Source organism: Coregonus clupeaformis, chromosome 15, assembly GCF_020615455.1.
Source record: "Coregonus clupeaformis isolate EN_2021a chromosome 15, ASM2061545v1, whole genome shotgun sequence".
Classification (NCBI taxonomy): domain Eukaryota; kingdom Metazoa; phylum Chordata; class Actinopteri; order Salmoniformes; family Salmonidae; genus Coregonus; species Coregonus clupeaformis.
Genome location: NC_059206.1, coordinates 14,925,528 through 14,932,901, shown reverse-complemented (window position 1 = coordinate 14,932,901; position 7,374 = coordinate 14,925,528).

Genomic DNA, 7,374 nt, shown 5'->3' with positions numbered 1-7,374 from the left:
AACACTACATAAGGGGACACCACAACACTACATAGAGAGACACCACAACACTACATAAAGAGACACCACAACACTACATAAAGAGACACCACAACACTACATAGAGGACACCACAACACTACATAAAGAGACACCACAACACTACATAAAGAGAGACCACAACACTACATAAAGAGACACCACAACACTACATAGAGACACCACAACACTACATAAAGAGACACCACAAGACTACATAAAGAGACACACCACAACACTACATAAAGAGACACCACAACACTACATAGAGAGACACCACAACACTACATAGAGAGACACCACAACACTACATAAAGAGAGACACCACAACACTACATAAAGAGAGACCACAACACTACATAAAGAGAGACCACAACACTACATAAAGAGACACACCACAACACTACATAAAGAGAGACACCACAACACTACATAGAGAGACACCACAACACTACATAGAGAGACACCACAACACTACATAAGAGGGACACCACAACACTACATAGAGAGACACCACAACACTACATAAGAGAGACACCACAACACTACATAAAGAGACACCACAACACTACATAAGAGAGACACCACAACACTACATAAAGAGACACCACAACACTACATAAGAGGGACACCACAACACTACATAAAGGAGACACCACAACACTACATAAAGGGGACACCACAACACTACATAAAGAGAGACACCACAACACTACATAAAGGGACACCACAACACTACATAAAGAGACACCACAACACTACATAGGGGGCGCCGACACTACATAAGAGACACCACAACACTACATAGAGGGACACCACAACACTACATAAAGAGGGACACCCCAACACTACATAAAGGAGACACCACAACACTACATAAGGAGGACACCCAGACACTACATAAAGGAGACACCACAACACTACATAAAGAGACACCACAACACTACATAAAGAGAGACACCACAACACTACATAAAGGGGACACCACAACACTACATAAAGAGACACCACAACACTACATAAAGAGGACACCACAACACTACATAAAGAGACACACCACAACACTACATAAAGAGAGACACCACAACACTACATAGAGAGACACCACAACACTACATAAAGAGACACCACAACACTACATAAGAGAGACACCACAACACTACATAAAGAGACACACCACAACACTACATAAAGAGGGACACCACAACACTACATAGAGAGACACCACAACACTACATAGAGAGACACCACAACACTACATAAAGAGAGACACCACAACACTACATAAGAGAGACACCACAACACTACATAAAGAGACACGCCACAACACTACATAAAGAGACACCACAACACTACATAAAGAGAGACACCACAACACTACATAAAGAGAGACACCACAACACTACATAAAGAGAGACACCACAACACTACATAGAGGACACCACAACACTACATAGAGAGAGACACCACAACACTACATAAAGAGACACCACAACACTACATAAAGAGGGACACCACAACACTACATAAAGAGAGACACCACAACACTACATAAAGAGAGACACCCAAAACACTACATAAAGAGAGACACCACAACACTACATAAGAGGACACCACAACACTACATAAGAGAGACACCACAACACTACATAGAGGAGACACCACAACACTACATAAAGAGACACCACAACACTACATAAGAGACACCACAACACTACATAGAGAGACACCACAACACTACATAAAGAGGACACCACAACACTACATAAGGGAGACACCACAACACTACATAAAGAGAGCACCACAACACTACATAAAGAGAGACACCACAACACTACATAAAGAGACACACCCAACACTACATAAAGAGAGACACCCACAACACTACATAAAGAGAGACACCACAACACTACATAAGAGAGACACCACAACACTACATAAGAGAGAGACACCACAACACTACAAGAGAGACACCCAACACTACATAAAGAGACACCACAACACTACATAGAGAGGACACCACAACACTACATAAAGGAGACACCACAACACTACATAAGGAGACACCACAACACTACATAAGAGACACCACAACACTACATAAAGAGAGACACCACAACACTACATAAAGAGAGACACCACAACACTACATAGAGGGGGACACCACAACACTACATAGAGAGACACCACAACACTACATAGAGAGACACCACAACACTACATAAAGAGAGACACCACAACACTACATAAAGAGACACCACAACACTACATAGAGAGAGACACCACAACACTACATAAAGAGACACCACAACACTACATAAAGAGACACCACAACACTACATAAGGAGACAGCCACAACACTACATAAAGGGAGACACCACAACACTACATAAAGAGGCCACAACACTACATAAAGAGACACCACGACACTACATAGAGAGACCACAACACTACATAAGAGGGACACCACAACACTACATAAAGAGAGACACACAACACTACATAAAGAGACACCACAACACTACATAAGAGAGACACCACAACACTACATAAGAGGACACCCAACACTACATAAAGGACACCACAACACTACATAAGAGAGAGGCCACAACACTACATAAAGAGAGACACCACAACACTACATAGAGGACACCACAACACTACATAAAGGAGACACCCCAACACTACATAAGAGAGGCACACCACAACACTACATAAAGAGACACCACAACACTACATAAGAGAGACACCACAACACTACATAAAGAGACACCACAACACTACATAAAGAGACACCACAACACTACATAAAGAGACACACCAAAACACTACATAAAGAGGACACCCAACACTACATAAAGAGGACACCACAACACTACATAAAGAGACACCACAACACTACATAAAGAGACACACCACAACACTACATAAGAGAGACACCACAACACTACATAAGAGAGACACCACAACACTACATAAAGAGAGACACCACAACACTACATAAGAGGACACCCACAACACTACATAGAGAGAGACACCACAACACTACATAAGAGAGACACCCCAACACTACATAAAGGGAGACACCACAACACTACATAAAGGGGGAGACACCCCAACACTACATAGAGAGACACCACAACACTACATAGAGAGACACCACAACACTACATAAAGAGACACCCGACACTACATAAAGAGGGACACCACAACACTACATAAAGAGAGACACCACAACACTACATAGAAGAGACACCACAACACTACATAAAGAGACACCACAACACTACATAAAGGAGACACCACAACACTACATAGAGACACCACAACACTACATAAAGAGGACACCACAACACTACATAAAGAGAGACCACAACACTACATAAAGAGACACCACAACACTACATAAGAGACACCACAACACTACATAAAGAGAGACACCACAACACTACATAAGAGAGACACCACAACACTACATAAAGAGACACCACAACACTACATAAAGAGAGACGCCACAACACTACATAAGAGACACCACAACACTACATAAAGAGACACCACAACACTACATAAAGAGAGACCACAACACTACATAAAGAGACACCACAACACTACATAGAGAGACACCACAACACTACATAGAGAGACACCTAACACTACATAAAGAGAGACACCACAACACTACATAAAGAGGACACCACAACACTACATAAAGAGACACCACAACACTACATAAAGGAGACACCACAACACTACATAAAGAGACACCACAACACTACATAAAGAGAGACACCACAACACTACATAAAGGAGACACCACAACACTACATAAGAGGGACACCACAACACTACATAAAGAGACACACCACAACACTACATAAAGAGAGACACCACAACACTACATAAAGAGAGACACCACAACACTACATAAAGAGAGACACCACAACACTACATAAAGAGGGACACCACAACACTACATAGAGAGACACCACAACACTACATAGAGAGAGACACCACAACACTACATAAAGAGACACCACAACACTACATAAAGAGACACCACAACACTACATAAAGAGACACCCCAACACTACATAAGAGAGACACCACAACACTACATAAAGAGAGACACCACAACACTACATAAGAGAGACACCACAACACTACATAAGAGAGACACCACAACACTACATAAGAGAGACACCACAACACTACATAAAGAGACACCACAACACTACATAGAGAGACACCACAACACTACATAAAGAGACACCACAACACTACATAGAGAGACACCACAACACTACATAAGAGAGACGCCACAACACTACATAAAGAGACACCACAACACTACATAGAGGACACCACAACACTACATAAAGAGAGACACCACAACACTACATAAAGAGACACACCACAACACTACATAAAGAGAGACACAACAACACTACATAAAGAGAGACACCACAACACTACATAAAGAGGGACACCACAACACTACATAGAGAGACACCCCAACACTACATAAGAGAGACACCACAACACTACATAGAGAGACACCACAACACTACATAAAGAGACACCACAACACTACATAGAGAGACACCACAACACTACATAAAGAGACACCACAACACTACATAAAGAGAGACACCACAACACTACATAAAGAGACACCACAACACTACATAAGAGAGACACCACAACACTACATAAGAGAGACACCACAACACTACATAGAGAGACACCACAACACTACATAAAGAGACACCACAACACTACATAAAGAGACGCCCACAACACTACATAAAGAGAGACACCACAACACTACATAAAGAGAGACACCACAACACTACATAGAGAGAGACACCACAACACTACATAAAGAGACACCACAACACTACATAAAGAGACACCACAACACTACATAAGAGACACCACAACACTACATAAAGAGGGACACCACAACACTACATAAAGAGAGGGGCCACAACACTACATAAAGGGAGACACCACAACACTACATAGAGGACACCACAACACTACATAAGAGAGACACCACAACACTACATAGAGAGACACCCGACACTACATAAGAGAGACACCACAACACTACATAAAGAGACACCACAACACTACATAGAGACACCACAACACTACATAAAGAGACACCACAACACTACATAAAGAGAGACCACAACACTACATAAAGAGACACCACAACACTACATAAGGAGACACCACAACACTACATAAAGAGACACCACAACACTACATAAAGAGAGACACCACAACACTACATAAAGAGGACACCACAACACTACATAAAGAGACACCACAACACTACATAAAGAGACACCACAACACTACATAGAGACACCACAACACTACATAAAGAGACACCACAACACTACATAAAGAGACACCACAACACTACATAGAGAGAGACACCACAACACTACATAGAGAGACACCACAACACTACATAGAGAGACACCACAACACTACATAAAGAGACACCACAACACTACATAAGAGAGACACCACAACACTACATAGAGAGAACCACAACACTACATAGAGACACCACAACACTACATAGGAGAGACACCACAACACTACATAAGAGAGACACCACAACACTACATGAGAGACACCACAACACTACATAAAGAGAGACACCACAACACTACATAAAGAGAGACACCACAACACTACATAAGAGAGACACCACAACACTACATAAGAGAGACACCACAACACTACATAAAGAGACACCACAACACTACATAAAGAGACACCACAACACTACATAAGAGAGACACCACAACACTACATAAAGGGGACACCACAACACTACATAGAGAGAGACCACAACACTACATAAAGAGACACCACAACACTACATAAAGAGACACCACAACACTACATAAGAGAGACACCACAACACTACATAAAGAGAGACACCACAACACTACATAAGAGGGACACCACAACACTACATAAGAGAGAGACCACAACACTACATAAAGAGACACCACAACACTACATAAAGGGGACACCACAACACTACATAAAGAGAGACACCACAACACTACATAAAGGGACACCACAACACTACATAAGAGAGACCACAACACTACATAAAGAGGACACCACAACACTACATAGAGGACACCACAACACTACATAAAGAGAGACACCACAACACTACATAAAGAGAGACACCACAACACTACATAGAGAGACACCACAACACTACATAAGAGAGACACCACAACACTACATAAGAGAGACACCACAACACTACATAAAGAGAGACACCACAACACTACATAGAGGGACACCACAACACTACATAAAGAGACACCACAACACTACATAGAGGACACCACAACACTACATAAAGAGAGACACCACAACACTACATAAAGAGACACCACAACACTACATAGAGAGAGACACCACAACACTACATAGAGAGACACCACAACACTACATATAGAGACACCACAACACTACATAAAGAGACACCACAACACTACATAAAGAGAGACACCACAACACTACATAAAGAGAGACACCACAACACTACATAAGAGAGACACCACAACACTACATAAAGAGACACCACAACACTACATAAGAGAGACACCACAACACTACATAAAGAGACACCACAACACTACATAAAGAGAGACACCACAACACTACATAAAGAGAGACACCACAACACTACATAAAGAGACACCACAACACTACATAAGAGACACCACAACACTACATAAAGAGACACCACAACACTACATAAAGAGAGACCACAACACTACATAAAGAGACACCACAACACTACATAAAGAGACACCACAACACTACATAAAGAGACACCACAACACTACATAAAGAGACACACCACAACACTACATAAAGAGACACCACAACACTACATAAAGAGACACCACAACACTACATAAAGAGACACCACAACACTACATAAAGAGACACCACAACACTACATAAAGAGACACACCACAACACTACATAAAGAGACACCACAACACTACATAGAGACACCACAACACTACATAAAGAGACACCACAACACTACATAAAGAGACACACCACAACACTACATAAAGAGAGACACCACAACACTACATAAAGAGAGACACCACAACACTACATAAAGAGAGACACCACAACACTACATAGAGAGACACCACAACACTACATAGAGGGACACCACAACACTACAAAAAGAGACACCACAACACTACATAAAGAGACACCACAACACTACATAAAGAGAGACACCACAACACTACATAAAGAGAGACACCACAACACTACATAAAG